Here is a 15,755-nt window from a genome sequence, read left to right on the forward strand (position 1 = left end):
ACATCTGGAAATGTTAAGAGCTAAATGTATGATTGCAATAGGTAGCAATTAGTCTATCTCTGTTAAGGATCAGAACTAATCTTACCAAATATAATGTGATACTTCTATTTGTTCATAAATAGAGTGACTTATCTTGCCCATATGATGTGATAGCCAGCTTTACCCATAAATATAGCCCTGCTCCTGCACTAAATAATAATTTCACCATAAACTCCAATGACAATACCTCAATCACCCCAACAACTGACACTAAACACCTAGGAGTAATAATTGATAACAATCTAAAGTTTGACATACACATAGTCCAAACAATCAAAAAAGTAAACAAAAAGCTTGGTCTACTGTATCGGAACAAGCAATTCATGACCAATTATACCAAAGCCACTATTGCTAGAACACACCTATTGTCCACCCTACTGTATGCCTCCCCAATCCTGACTAATCTTCACCACAGCAAACTAAACAATATGGCATCCTGCTATAACAAGATTGCCAAGTTTGCTGCAGGTGCCTCTAGTAGAGCCCATCACTGCCTTTCCCTCAAACAGCTCAATTGGCTTGAGTTGCCCCAACTACATCTTACTAATCAACTCTCCACAGCCCACAGACTGTACTACCTCTCTGAGAAAACTCCTGCTGAACAAGAGTAATACAGCACTACACCACCACCCGAACCTTAAGATCAACAGACCGAAATCTCATAAATGTCATCAAACATAAGAATGAAGCAGGTAAAACTCTTTTTGTCTGTACTATAGCAGAAATCTGGAACTCACTCTCAAATCATATAACATCTTCAAGCTCTGCTTCACTATTTAAGAAACTACTCAAAACCCACTATACTAACAACTGGCTGTGCACATGTGACTCCACAGGCTAAACCACTGCAATGCAGTTTTGCAAGAATTCCACCAAAGAGCATCTATAAGTTTCAAACCTTTGAATACCTATTCTTACTATAAATGTCTAACCTCTGAATACTTACTCTAACCAAACAATGTTCTGTTTTGATAGTTTTGATTTGAATGACTATTTAGAAATGTTGACTTTTTATTCTGATGCTATTGATTTGTTAAATATGTTGTTTAAATTTTTAATTGCATGCCTTAAGAACACAGTTATGTATTTTACAACACATACTGTAACATTGTATTAAGTGGAGCTTTTCTCCCCAGGCCTCTGCTGAAAATGGACCTGTGTCCAGTCGGACTTTTAGCTAGCTTTGCTCATAAATAGAGTGACTAATCTTACCCATATATGATGTGTTAACTAGCTTTACCCATAAATAGTGTGACAGCTATAAATAAATGCAATCTTAGGGTCATGCTGCTCAGTGCTAGAAGTCTAAATCTCAAGATGCACTTGCTCGAAGCACTCCTCAAAATGGAGAACATCGACATTTGTGCTGTAACAGAGACCTGCTTTAAAGCAGCAGAAAGCACCCCTGCATTACCAGGCTATAACTCATTCCACACCTTTTGCCCCAAGAACATGGACTGAAGCTCCAAAGGTAGTGGTGTCTCCATATTTATAAAGGATATGCACACTTCCAAACTAGTAGCCCAGCATAACACATCTGAGATACTTCAGGTACAACTAACATTGGATAAGATGGCGATTCAGATCATAGCTTGCTATAGGTCCCCAACCATGTCCCAAGACTCTCACTCCACGTTCCTAAGCACCCTGGAAACTATTAGGGTCCAACCCAACACTCTCATACCGGATGACTTCAACTACCCTTCCATCAACTGGGAAAACTACACATGCACCAATACACTGGCCCAATGCATCCTGGAATTCATCATTTCCAATGTCCTGGAGCAGCTCATTCTTACCCCACTAGAGGAAGCAACATCCTTGACCTGGTTATTAGTAACATGGGCAACCATTGCTCTACACCAATAGTCAATTCCTCCCTGGTTAGATCCAACCACAAACTAATCACCATGGAAATCCACATCTTACCCACACCCACTGCAAAGGTAACCACCATGAAAAACTTCTCCAAAGCTGACTTTGGGCTCCTAAAAACAGAGGTGGCTAACTTCATGGCACCCATGTTAACGGACAACAGATGCATGACTGCTGAATCACACACCAATGCACTGTACGAACTCATACATAAATGCATGGAACTAGCCATACCCAATAGAACCAAGACGCTCTCCTCCAAAAAAAGGAAGCCAATCTGGTGGTCCCCTGCCATTAATAAACTCTACAACCAAAGGAAGAAACTGTTACAGAAAAAGGTGAAGTCCCAAGACTGGAAAAACTCCCTTATTAGCCTCAACAAAAAATGTTGAGATACCGCATCAAAATCTCTAAAGCCAACTATGAAGGCAGAATTGTGACAGACACTAAAAACAACCACAAAGCCTGCTATAGTTTTATCAAGAATCTCCACAGCAATACCCAGGTTTGCTCTGAGTGACTGCACAATGGTGCCTCCTATACTGAGCCAACATATATTGCCAACGGTTTACCTTTACAACGTCAAAACACACTGGTACGATTGCTCATATGAGCGAATCGTAACTACGAAAATCAAAACAGCGACAGTTTTCAGTGTTCAAAAATCAGCAAATTGAAAAGCAGATTCGCTGATTTCCGAACATAAATGTTGAATACAAAATGTAATGAACTGTAAAGCAGGGTGGCAAGCTCCCCTGCACCTTTCATGTGGGGGGCTGTGCTCCTCACACCCCCCTACTTTAATATACTAACTCCAAGATCTCACTACAGTGGGGAAAGGGACCATTTTTTCGATCCCCACTATAGTGCAATCCACCCCAAAATGCAGACTCTGCAATGACCGAATGTCACTGTACATTTGCTCATTGCACATCTGAACCTTTTTGTGTTCGATGTTTGCAAATTTTGCAAATGTCCTTTCGCACATCTGTTGTTCACCCATGTGCAAAATGCACACATGAAAGTAAACCATTGCCAACATACTGGCCGACAGATTCAGTGCCAACTTTACCCCTCTCTCCCCCCCTAAAGGACCAATCACAATACCGGAGGAATGCCAGGCACCCAGCATTAATGCAGCATAGGTAAAAGCTGCATTATCCAAGGCCAAGAATACAGATTCCATGGGACCCAACAATATCCCTGGATGTGGTCTACATGAACTACAAAGTGAACTGGCAACACATCTGTGTGCCCTGTTCAATCACAGCCTCACCTCAGGCTTTGTCCCTACTGAATGGCACACTGCTACAGTCATCCCTCTCCATAAAGGGGGAACGACTACAGACCCTGGGAATTATCTCCCCATTAGCCTGATGAGTCTGATATGTAAGGCTATGGAACACATCATCATGGACCTAATTAACAAGGATATAGGGAAGCTCCAAACTCTAGATCCCACGCAATTTGGTTTTGTGAAAAGTAGAGCATACCTTCTCAACCTGGTTGACTTCTTTGAGTCAGTCACCAGAGCTGTGGATGAGTGCAAGGCAGTTCATACAACCTACCTCAATCTGGCCAAGGCCTTTGATACCATTCCCCACTCAGGAATTATTGATAAACGCACTAAACTAGGCATCAACCCCTATATCACTAGGTGGGTTGCAAACTGGTTCACAGATAGAACCCACAGTGTTAAAGTAGTGGACTCCAAGTCAGACTGTCAACCAGTCACAAGTGGACTCCCACAGGTATTGGTCCTGGGTTCCCTCATGTTTGGCATCTACCTCTCAGAAGTCCAGGCCAACAGGGAGGTACTCTGGCTGACCATGTTCGCAGATGACTGCAAGCTGGGAGTCATTATTAACTCCCCATGTGATGTAGACATCCTGCATAAAGGCCTCACTGAGACCAATGACTGGTGTCGAAAGTATGGCCTTAAACTTAATGCCAAAAAATGCGACATCATCCCCTTTGGGAAAAACTCACTTCCCACTAATTACCTCATCGATGGGAGCCCAGTGAACACTGAAGGCATTATAAGAGATCTGGAGACACAGGCTGACAGCAACCTCTCCTTCGACCACCACATTGCCACTGTGATCAGAAAGTCCTTCTATGTGGCACATCTCATTAACAAGGGTTTTGCATCCAGGAAGAAAGAGGTCATCATCTCTCTCTACACTTCCCTCATTAAGCCAATCATCAAGTATAATGCCCCATTTGGCATGTACCTCACTAGACACATGCAACAGCTGGAAAGGCCACACAAGTACCTCATGAAGAGGATCCTAGGCCTTACATGAACAGACTCAAACACCTCCAGCTATTGTCTGTCTCATAGGATCATAAGAAGTTACTAGGCTATTGGCCCTGAGGCCCTTATAAGCCTAGCCAAGAGTTTAGTCCATGCATAGACAAATCAGCACCCAATGCCGGATGGGTTGGGAGGGTGGCCTAATGGTTAAGGTGTTTGCCTTACAAATACAAGGTGTGGGGTTTGAGTCTCACAAGGGATAATTGGCTAGGCTTAAAATGGCTCGCAAGGGCAGTTAGCTTAGTACTAATCTATGAACCTATGAACCTATGCCCCTGTCCAGCAGGGACATGGGTGGAATCCCAGAGATATGTTTTCTATTTCCCATCCAGTTATCCAGATTGTGCTTAAAAAGGGGTAAAGAGGTACTCTGCTTGAAGTGTAGAGGGAGTCTATTCCATAGATGGGGGAGTCTCTGGGACACAAATCTGTCCCACCAGCAAGTCCTATTGATGTCACAGACCAGGTTGAGGCCACATGTGCGCATTACTCGAGTGGAGCTTGACTTGCGGGATATCAGCAGTCCCATCAAGGTGGGGTCCGAGATCGCCTTGTATGCCAGACAGAGGTCACCTCTGAGGAGTCTGTATGAGACAGAGTAGAGGCATAGGGGTTTTAGTCTATCTGTGTAAGTAGATTTTTGAGGCCCTGGATTCTCCTGGTGAGGAACTTCTGTGGTTTCTCCAGCTGCTGCATATGCTTTGTAAGGTAAATGCCAAATGGGATGTTGTACTCAATAATGGGCCTTATAAGGGAAGAATACAGGGACGTTATAACTTCCTTGTCATATCGTCTACTAAGAGGCGATCTCTGCTTGACTTACAAAGCCATGTCTGATCCAGCTCTGTTAGAAATGCTACATCTAAAGAAATCCCTCCACACAACATGCTCCAGAGACCTCAACCTCATTACCACAAGCAAAAGAGCATGCTGGATGGACAGGTTCATAACACAGAGACTGTCCATGCTATTGAATAGACTTCCCACACATGTCAAGCAAAGCACCTCAGTGGCCCTGTTCAAGAGAAATCTTGAGTGTATGGAAAATAGAAAGATCATCTCGGGGATCACTCCAGTGGCTCTACTTGATAAAGATACTGGGAACTAAGATCAGGTGACACAATGCCAGGGCGCTTCTATAGGCTAAGCTTGTAAAGGCCCCAGGGCCATTAGCCTAGTAGACACCTATGAACCTATGAACTAGACTCTCCTTTACACTTGATGGGAGCAAATTAAACCTGTTCAATGGTTTGCCAACACATATCACAACTGCAAAGTGTATCACCTTGCCTTACACCAGTAAAGGGAGGAAGCTAGTTGTAACCCAGAAAAGGGTAATTTGCTAACATCCATCATCATTATCAACACACTTTCCTATTTCTTTACAAGGGTTTGGGGATGTCACAAAAACTGTCACCTTCTGTATTGCTTCAGTGTGACTCCCTACCTTCTTCAACCCTTATAACTGACAGTCACAGGTCTTCTCTCAGACAATCTATCGATCTCTTGTCTGGACGCCCTCATTTCCTCTTACGTTCTTCCCATCATTCACAAATATTTAACAGATTGTCTTCTGTTTTTATGCACGTCCCCAAACCACGATAACCCCTTCTCTTTGACCTTCTTTGCAATTGGCTCTACTTTGACTTTGCTCTGATGTCATCATTTGTTGTCTGCTCTACAGTGTGTATCCTACCACCCATCTCAGGCACTTCATCTCCATCTCTTCTTGCTTCTTTAAATGCTCACCCTTCCTCGCTCATGTTTCTGTGTCATACATTAGTGCTGAGTCACACAACTCTTTTATACACCTTACATTTCAGCTGATTTTTAATTCTTCTGCCTCACATGACTGTGTACCAGTTGGCTGCAGATCCTCTGATACTAGCTTTGACCTCCTCATTCAAACTTCTCTACCACCCCGACAGATACCTGAAGCTATTAACCTGCTCCACTATTTTCCCTTCCTCTGTTTTCAACTTCCTCTAATTTTTCCAATTTGCTACCATTACAACTGTCTTGTCTGTACTCATTTTTATCCCGTGTGCCTCCAGTTTTGAATTCCATTCTTATATCCTTTGCTAAATGTTTTTGTTCAGAGTCTGCCTTCTGCCACTTTAACTGCATACAGCTGATCTGTCCCCAGTGACCTGTTTGCTAATGTAGTCTATCACCAGTATGAAAAAAGTGAGCCAAAGCTGACCCCAGATGCACACTCAGTCCCACTGGGAACTCCTTTATGAGTCCAAGCACTGTTCACACTTGCATCATTGAGTCCTTGTACATAAGCTGAACTAATTCTACCAATGTCTCTGGGGCTTTGAACCATCACAGGACTGCTCAAACCACCTTTTCTTGCACCTTGTCATGTGCTTTCTCCAGGAGTAAGAATGCCCAATTGGACACTTTTCTTATCTGCAGCTTCTGCTCCACTATCTGTCTCGCTGTAAACACTGGGCTGGTTGTGTTACATCTTTGTCAGAATTCAAACTGGTCTTTTCCCATCTTACAGTTTATGAGTCACCCTCTCCAACAATTTCATTCAGTGTGATGGGAGTCTGGCACCGTTGTACTGCTCAAAGGTTTGAATTTTCCCTTTGTTCTTTTACACTGGCATATAAATGCTTATTCTCCAATCATCATGTCATTCCAAAGATATGGGTGTGGAGTGTTTCTCCCCGCGTCCCCACTGAAAATAGGCTCTTTCCTAGTCGGATTTTCCTGGTCAACAAATATTAAATAAAACAAATAAATAAATCTGGGATACCCCTTTCTCTCCATACTGCTAAGAGTACCTTCAGGAGCCATTTCTTCCCTGACTGATACAACATGTCAATCATATCTGCAGTGAGTTCATCTCAGCTTGCTACTTGCCTGACTTAATTTTCCATAGCTGCTGTCCTTACTTCTTTTAGGATGGATTCTTCTTCCTCGTGCCTCATAAGCTGCAGCTTGTATGGTGTTTTCTTAATTCAGAAGCTGCTGGAAGTGCTCCTTCCATCTGTCTTTGAAGTGCTGTGGACCAGTGAACAGGTTGTTGCTGGCATCCCTTACGAAAGGTGGATGAAGACTATATTCTTTATCTTTTTATCTGTGCCTTGTAACCTGACAGAGTTTCTTTCTGCCATCTAACTCACTTTCCAGAAGCTCCAAGAAAGAACCAGCTGAGCTAGAGTCTTCACTGCATAATACCTTAAACTTCCTGCAGTTGAGGTCCATGGGATATAAGCGAACGATCCCTTAAGGATATATCAGTATTTCAGCTACATGGGTATGCTCCTTAACGTTTAATAGCATCATCCAGATTGACTTCATCTGCCTGCTATTGTAAAGTTATTTGCTGTATCTCTTTCTAGAAGCCTTCTAACTTTCTCTCTGATTTCTTCCACATTTTTATTTATAGTGTCTTCTAACATTCCCATGTGTCATCTCAGGTATTTAGGATGTTGTTTCCCCATATTCCTCCTTTCAATTCCCCTTTTCTACCCGCACAACCAATGTTTTTTTTTATTATTACATTTCAGACTAGATATCTTACAGAAATGCTTCAACGATTCATTTTCCTCATGCACTGCCATTTGTATGTGTCACAGAGTAGATTTTCCGAATGCACTGCCATTTGTATGTGTCACAGAGTAGGCGTACAGTGACTGGACATCAGAAATTGGGAATTTGCTCCCATGTTTCCTTTCCATGCTTTTCGAGCTTCTCTCTGACCCAGGTCACCAGTTCTTCTGCTGCTAATGTCAAAAGTCTTGGGGACAGGAGGCAGCCTTGTCTGGTTCCTTAGTGAACATCTTCCCCGATCATTATTTCTATTTCAGGACTTTAATATAATGATTTTGCCCACCTGTTATACATCTCTCCCATTCCTTTTCACTCTAGCACTTCCCACAAGAACTTCCAACTCAGCATGTCACAGGCTTTCTCTACATCAGTAAGTACTAAGCATGTCACAGGCTTTCTCTACATCAGTAAGTACTAAGCATGTCACAGGCTTTCTCTACATCAGTAAGTACTGTCTTCCCTTCCTTTTTTTTTCTTTCCTCCACAGATCATGAATTCCTTCAGTCTTAGCAAGTTCATTTCTACCATTCATTTTTTCACAAAGCCATTCTGCATCTCCTGTATCATATGCAGCAGGAGTTTATCTACTCTACTTACCAGCATTTTAGCTAATGTTTTTATGTCTGCATTAATCAATGAAATGGCTCTGCAACCTTCTAGTTCTATCGTCACCCCTTCCTCTTTTGGAATCATCATTTATCATGCTCTCCTCATGGTGTCAGAGATCACCCTGGATCCTGGGTCCTTCTCATGCTGTCCAAGATCACTCTGGATCTTGGATCCTTCTTGTGCTGCCTGAAATTATTCTGGATCCTGTATCACTCTCATATTGTCAGAGATCACTCTGGGTCCTGTATACTTCTTGTACTGTGCAAGATCACTCTGGATCCTGTATTCTTCTCATGCTATCTGAGATCACTCTTGATCATGTATCCTTTTCATTCTGTCTGTGATCACTCTGGTTCCTATATGTTTCTATACAACTCAATCAGTCACTGCCACATCTTCTCCATGCCACTTGTAAAATCCCAACAGGACCTCTTCTACCCCTCCCACTTTCCTTTCTTTCATCCCATATATTGACTTCTTTTCTTCTTCCCTTGTGACATCTATATGTAACATTTCTTTCTGTACCCCGCTATTTGGTGCCTTCCTTCCGTCATTGTTTGCCCCTATGCAGTTTCATGAAGTACATCCTGAAACATTCCCTAATTACCTTGTCCTCTTCTTTGAGTTGACTGTCCTCTAATCCCACTATTATTTTTCTGTTTTCTTTTGCTTAAATGTTTTTGCTGTTTATTTTGGGCTCCCGTAATACTCACCAGTTGTCTTTCCATCCTTCTCTCTGTTTTGATTTTGCATTTTAATTCCCATCGTATCTCTGCTTTTATCCATCTGTTTTGCTCCCTTCTGTCTTTGTTGTGCCAGACTTTCTGCCGTTTGTCATTGCTGCTCTTCCGTCTTGATTTTCTCACTGTCTGTCCTCATTATCACCCCATTTATAGTTGCCTTCATGCCATTCCACCAGTTCTCCTTCAGCTATTCTCCAGCTTCTTGATTGTCCCTGATTGTAAAAACAAGCTCCTCTTGCTCCTGTCTGCTTCCTTCTTTTTCCATGTGTAGCTTGGTGTTGCCATCCATGCCAGTGGCCATGTGCGTGCCCCTTCCCCTATTTTCAGGCTCATTGCTACATGATAGAATAGCTGCCTTTCCTGAATCTCTAGGTCACTTACTTCCTCTACAGTCGTATTGTTTTCTGAACCATCTGCTCAGCCTGCTTGCTTGCACAAACCTATCCCTTGCTAGTCTGTATTCTATTATATATGTTTTGGATTATTATATATCTAAGTATTCTGCTTTTTACTTATTTTTCCTCAAGTCTTTCTTCATGTTCATACTATACTCCTTTTTGTCATACAGTCTGTTTTATCGGGGTTCAGTGTGATGTTAAAGCCCCCCTATAATTTCTATTCCCCTCTTCCTCTTCAACTTTTTCTGTTGCTCAAAGAGCTATAAAAAATCCACATTATCCTTTGTTAGGTGCATAATATTCCTCATGCACCAAGTCATGCTTTTCACTCTAACTTGTCAGATTATCCATCTTCCTATTCTACTCTTTTAACACCTTTTCGTTTATCACCTGGAGTTCCCTTCTGAATATCGGCACTATCTTCCAGTTCACTCTTCTTCTGTGTTCAAATTCCTCCTTTTATTACTTGTGCTCCTGGCACACAACCCCCCCCACCTTCTTTAACATTTGGCGTCTTTACTGCAGTAGTATTATTATATTATTATATTCTCTTTCATCCATCCCAGTTTTACATTTTCTTGTTTTCTTCTTGCTGGGTTTTGGATCCCCCAGTGCTCCATGTCACTATTTTTATAATGTCCCCCCTAGTCTCTTCCTTCTGGCAGCCACCCATTTTTGTTGGGCACCACCTTTTTCTAGGTTTCTGTCCAAGCTGAACTATTCATTTTGTTGGCTGTTGCCTATTGCAGCCCTCTCCAGAGATTAGATTGTTGCCCACCAGTCGATGCATACATGCACTGGATTTAAGCCATATTCTTTCAATCCCTTGGTTCCTTCTATCTGTCCCTGTCCTAGTATACTGCAGGCTAGCCCAAATCTGGTGTTTACATATTTATGTTTATTTCCCATATCCCCTCATCCCAGTCATTATTTTCCCTACATGTACTTGGACAGTTTCTGTTTTGCAGAAAGGTAGCTAAGTTATCTGATGCCTTGTGCAATTCAGCTATACGGTACTCCCAATATCTCTAAGTTATAGAAGAAACAAACAAACAAATAAATAACTCAGCAGACAACTAAAAAATTTTCTTCTGCTCTCAAACTGCTTTAGCAAAACACTTACTATAAATATAACACGTGCCTTGTTGCAGATGAAAAGCCACAGACAACGTTTTTCTGCACTTCAGCCATAACCACAGGTATAACCATTACCACAGGTATAGCCATTACCACAGGTATAACCATTACCACAGGTATAGCCATTACCACAGGTATAACCATTACCACAGGTATAGCCATTACCACAGGTATAGCCATTACCACAGGTATAACAATTATCACAGGTATAGCCATTACCACAGGTATAACCATTACCACAGGTATAACAATTACCACAGGTATAACCATTACCACAGGTATAGTATTGGTATTCATTCCTGAATGCTGTTACTGCACTACTGCACCACTGGCATCTGTCAAACATACCCTCTGGCACCTTGCACCCAGGGCAGTAACACCCTTACCTTGCTCTAGCTATGACTTGGCTGTTTTGTATAACCTTTTTTGCCAGTTTTTTTCCTTTTCTGTTTCAGTACATGTTTAACTTAGTTTCATCAGTTTACATCAGTTTACATCAAGTGGCATCACTTTGCTCATATCTCTTTACTCACGTTATGTAAACATTGTTCAGTAAGCTAAGTGGGTTAGATAGTCTTATCTTTGACAATTTCACCTACCTCCAGTGTGCAATTTCATTTATTCCTGCCCCCTCTGTCTATCAGTCATCATCCCTCTCACATTTGACTGTCCCATCCGTTCCCGATCAACAGGATGAGGGTGAACCAGGAGGGACTATCATTCAGGCAGCCATCAGGAGTGGGTTCAGATTTGTATTTCCACTGAGTGCGCAGAGTGAAGCATCAAGGAGGGACGTCCGGTTGGCAGTGACAAAGGACATTGCCTCAATTCCACAAGAAATGTGCCCTTGTAGGCATCAGTTCCTCTCCCAAAGCAGAGATGGCAGTTTTACCAGTCACCATCAAGGATATTCTACCACTCAGTGTGCCTCTGAGTGTGAGCATTCCCTCCTGACCCACTGGGAAGGAATGTGTACCACACCCATTCACTCCCACCCAACTTTGCCTGGCTTTTCCAACTCCCATTCACTGTTCCCCCAATTCTGCCTGGCTCCGCCCACACTCATTCACTCTTCCCATCTTTGCCTGGCTTGTCCCACACCCATTCACTCCTCCCCATCCCTGCCTGGCTCATCCCACACCCATTTACTCCTCCCCATGTCTGCCTGGCTCATTCCACATCCATTCACTCCTCCTCAGCCCTGCCTGGCTTGTCCTACACTAATTCGGTCCTTCTCATCCCTACCTGGTTTGTCCTACAGTAATTCACTCCTCCCCATCCCTGCCTGGCTCCTCCCACACTAATCCACTCCTCCTCAACTTTGCCTGGATCCTCCCACACCCATTCACTCCTCCCCATCCCTATCTGGCTTGTACCATACCCATTCACTCCTCCCCATCCCTGCCTAGCCCCTTCCATACCCATCCACTTCTCTCCAACTTTGCCTGGATCCTCCCACACCCATTCACTCCTCCCCATCCCTGCCTGGCTAGTCTCACACCCATTCAATCCTCTCCATCCCTGTCTGGCTCATCCCACACTCATTCACTCCTCTCCATCCATGCCTTGCTCATCCCACACTCATTCACTGTTCCCCATCCCTATCTGGCTTGTGCCATATGCATTCACTCCTCCCTATCCCTGCCTGGCTCTTCCCATACTCATTCACTCCTCCCCATCCCTGTCTGGCTTGTCCCATACTCTTTCTTTCCTCCTCATCCCTGCCCGACTGGTCCAACACCCATTCACTCCTCCCGAACTTTGCCTGGCTCCTCCCACACCCATTCACTCCTCCCCATCTCTGTCTGGCTTGTACCATACCCATTCACTCCTCCCCATCCCTGCCTAGCCCCTTCCATACCCATCCACTTCTCTCCAACTTTGCCTGGATCCTCCTACACCCACCCACTCTTCCCCAACTTTGCCTTGCTCCTCCCATAGCCATTCACTCCTCCCCATTCTTGCCTGGCTCATCCCACTCCCATTCACTCCTCCCCAACTCTGGCTCCTCCAATGCCAGGGACACTAATCAAACCCAATCATCTTGGCTTCTTTCAGGACTCTGCCTTCTGTGTATCAGATCCAGGCTTTAACTCCATTCCGCATTTCAAATTCACTGACATTGTACATGTGTTTGTGCCTCCAGTCTCACACAATCACTCCAAAATGCATACTTTCTCTCTCTCTCTCTCTCTCTCTCTCTCTCTCTCTCTTTCTCTCTGCCTATCTGCCTGTCTCTCTTTCTCTCTCTCTCTCTATATATATATATATATATATATATATATATATATATTAGTGTTATGTGTCTGTACCTTCCCTTGAATTTCTCTTCCTGTCTTGTACAGAGCTCACTTTTCTTTGTGTCTCTGTGTTTCCATTTTGGTACAGTTTTTTCATAGTTAAATAAGACACGCTTGTCGGCTTTGTCCAGTTTATTCCACTTACTAACATATCAGCTTTATAGTCCCCATTCCTAATACATAACCAATTTAAAGAAACATACCCTACTAATAACAATTTACAAAAATACTTTCCAGTTAAATTTCCAGGTTTAGTCCATGAAGGACTTAAGTTAAATATTTCAGCATAAAATAACTCTCTTTATGTAAGAGCTATTTTTCTTATTATATATTACATACGGTGGACATTTGTTTCTTTTTGTATATTACATATGGTGGACATTGCAACAAAACTAGATACTGTAACTCATCACTTCATGCTGCTACCCTATAAAATGTCTAGCCGGTGGGCTTGTTGTTGTTTGGTTCTTGATGTCCCCCTACATGCTCCAATATTCTCCTTTTAACCACTCTTTGAATTTCAGCTATATAAAGTTTATCACATGAACATTTCAACAAATATATCACACCTTCAGATCTATATGTTAGCTGTTGTTTAGTGTGAAAAACAAATCCATTTAAAATGCATTCATGTCTTTCTTGCATATATTAGCAAGCCTCGCATTTTTATTACAGCCTTCTATCTCTCTCTCTCTGTATACATATATATATATATATATATATATATATATATATATATATATATATATATATATATATTGGTTTGCATGTTAAAATCACTGTATATCCTCCTCTTTGATATACTTATGCCTTTTCTGAGCACAAAGCTTGGTAAGGTTGAAAAAATATTGTTACGCCTAAAGTTACAGCTTCCTGAGAGTCTGTCAAATGTATAGCTAGTTGGACAGCTGTTTTAGTAATCACAAGCTATAAAATGCACCTGTTACTGAGTGCAGGCTGTAGTGAGTTGAATAGCAGTGACTTTGAATGTGCCTGTTACTGAGTGCAGGCTGTAGTGAGTTGGATAAAAGTGACTTTGAATGCGCCTGTTACTGAGTGCAGGCTGTAGTGAGTTGAATAGCAGTGACTTTGAATGCACCTGTTACTGAGTGCAGGCTGTAGTGAGCTGAATAGCAGTGACTTTGAATGTGCCTGTTACTGAGTGCAGGCTGTAGTGAGTTGGATAAAAGTGACTTTGAATGCGCCTGTTACTGAGTGCAGGTTGTAGTGAGTTGAATAGCAGTGACTTTGAATGCACCTGTTACTGAGTGCAGGCTGTAGTGAGTTGAATAGCAGTGACTTTGAATGCACCTGTTACTGAGTGCAGGCTGTAGTGAGTTGAATAGCAGTGACTTTGAATGTGCCTGTTACTGAGTGCAGGCTGTAGTGAGTTGGATAAAAGTGACTTTGAATGCGCCTGTTACTGAGTGCAGGCTGTAGTGAGTTGAATAGCAGTGAGTTTGAATGCGCCTTTTACTGCGTACAGGCTATAGTGATTTGAATAGCAGTGACTTTGAATGTGCCTGTTACTGAGTGCAGGCTGTAGTGAGTTGGATAAAAGTGACTTTGAATGTGCCTGTTACTGAGTGCACACTGTAGTGAGTTGGATAAAAGTGACTTTGAATGCGCCTGTTACTGAGTGCAGGCTGTAGTGAGTTGAATAGCAGTGACTTTGAATGCACCTGTTACTGAGTGCAGGCTGTAGTGAGTTGAATAGCAGTGACTTTGAATGCACCTGTTACTGAGTGCAGGCTGTAGTGAGTTGAATAGCAGTGACTTTGAATGTGCCTGTTACTGAGTGCAGGCTGTAGTGAGTTGGATAAAAGTGACTTTGAATGCGCCTGTTACTGAGTGCAGGCTGTAGTGAGTTGAATAGCAGTGAGTTTGAATGCGCCTTTTACTGCGTACAGGCTATAGTGATTTGAATAGCAGTGACTTTGAATGTGCCTGTTACTGAGTGCAGGCTGTAGTGAGTTGGATAAAAGTGACTTTGAATGTGCCTGTTACTGAGTGCACACTGTAGTGAGTTGGATAAAAGTGACTTTGAATGCGCCTGTTACTGAGTGCAGGCTGTAGTGAGTTGAATAGCAGTGACTTTGAATGCACCTGTTACTGAGTGCAGGCTGTAGTGAGTTGAATAGCAGTGACTTTGAATGCACCTGTTACTGAGTGCAGGCTGTAGTGAGTTGAATAGCAGTGACTTTGAATGTGCCTGTTACTGAGTGCAGGCTGTAGTGAGTTGGATAAAAGTGACTTTGAATGTGCCTGTTACTGAGTGCAGGCTGTAGTGAGTTGAATAGCAGTGACTTTGAATGCACCTGTTACTGAGTGCAGGCTGTAGTGAGTTGAATAGCAGTGACTTTGAATGCACCTGTTACTGAGTGCAGGCTGTAGTGAGTTGAATAGCAGTGACTTTGAATGTGCCTGTTACTGAGTGCAGGCTGTAGTGAGTTGAATAGCAGTGACTTTGAATGCACCTGTTACTGAGTGCAGGCTGTAGTGAGTTGAATAGCAGTGACTTTGAATGTGCCTGTTACTGAGTGCAGGCTGTAGTGAGTTGGATAGCAGTGACTTTAAATGCACCTGTTACTGAGTGCAGACTTTAGTGAGTTGAATAGCAGTGACTTTGTATGTGCCTGTTACTGAGTGCAGGCTGTAGTGAGTTGAATAGCAGTGACTTTGAATGTGCCTGTTACTGAGTGCAGGCTGTAGTGAGTTGGATAAAAGTGACTTTGAATGCACCTGTTACTGAGTGCAGGCTGTAGTGAGT

General features: G+C 42.8%; 1 protein-coding gene across 5 annotated transcripts in view; it reads right to left on the bottom strand.

Moving 5' to 3' along the window:
• Positions 1-15,755, bottom strand: part of LOC122807829 (inter-alpha-trypsin inhibitor heavy chain H3-like) — a 1,807,468-nt gene that overhangs the window by 751,000 nt on the left and 1,040,713 nt on the right. The window lies entirely within an intron of this gene.

This window comes from Protopterus annectens, chromosome 7.part1 (genome assembly GCF_019279795.1).
Source record: "Protopterus annectens isolate FY-2018-M chromosome 7.part1, PAN1.0, whole genome shotgun sequence".
Lineage (NCBI taxonomy): Eukaryota > Metazoa > Chordata > Ceratodontiformes > Protopteridae > Protopterus > Protopterus annectens.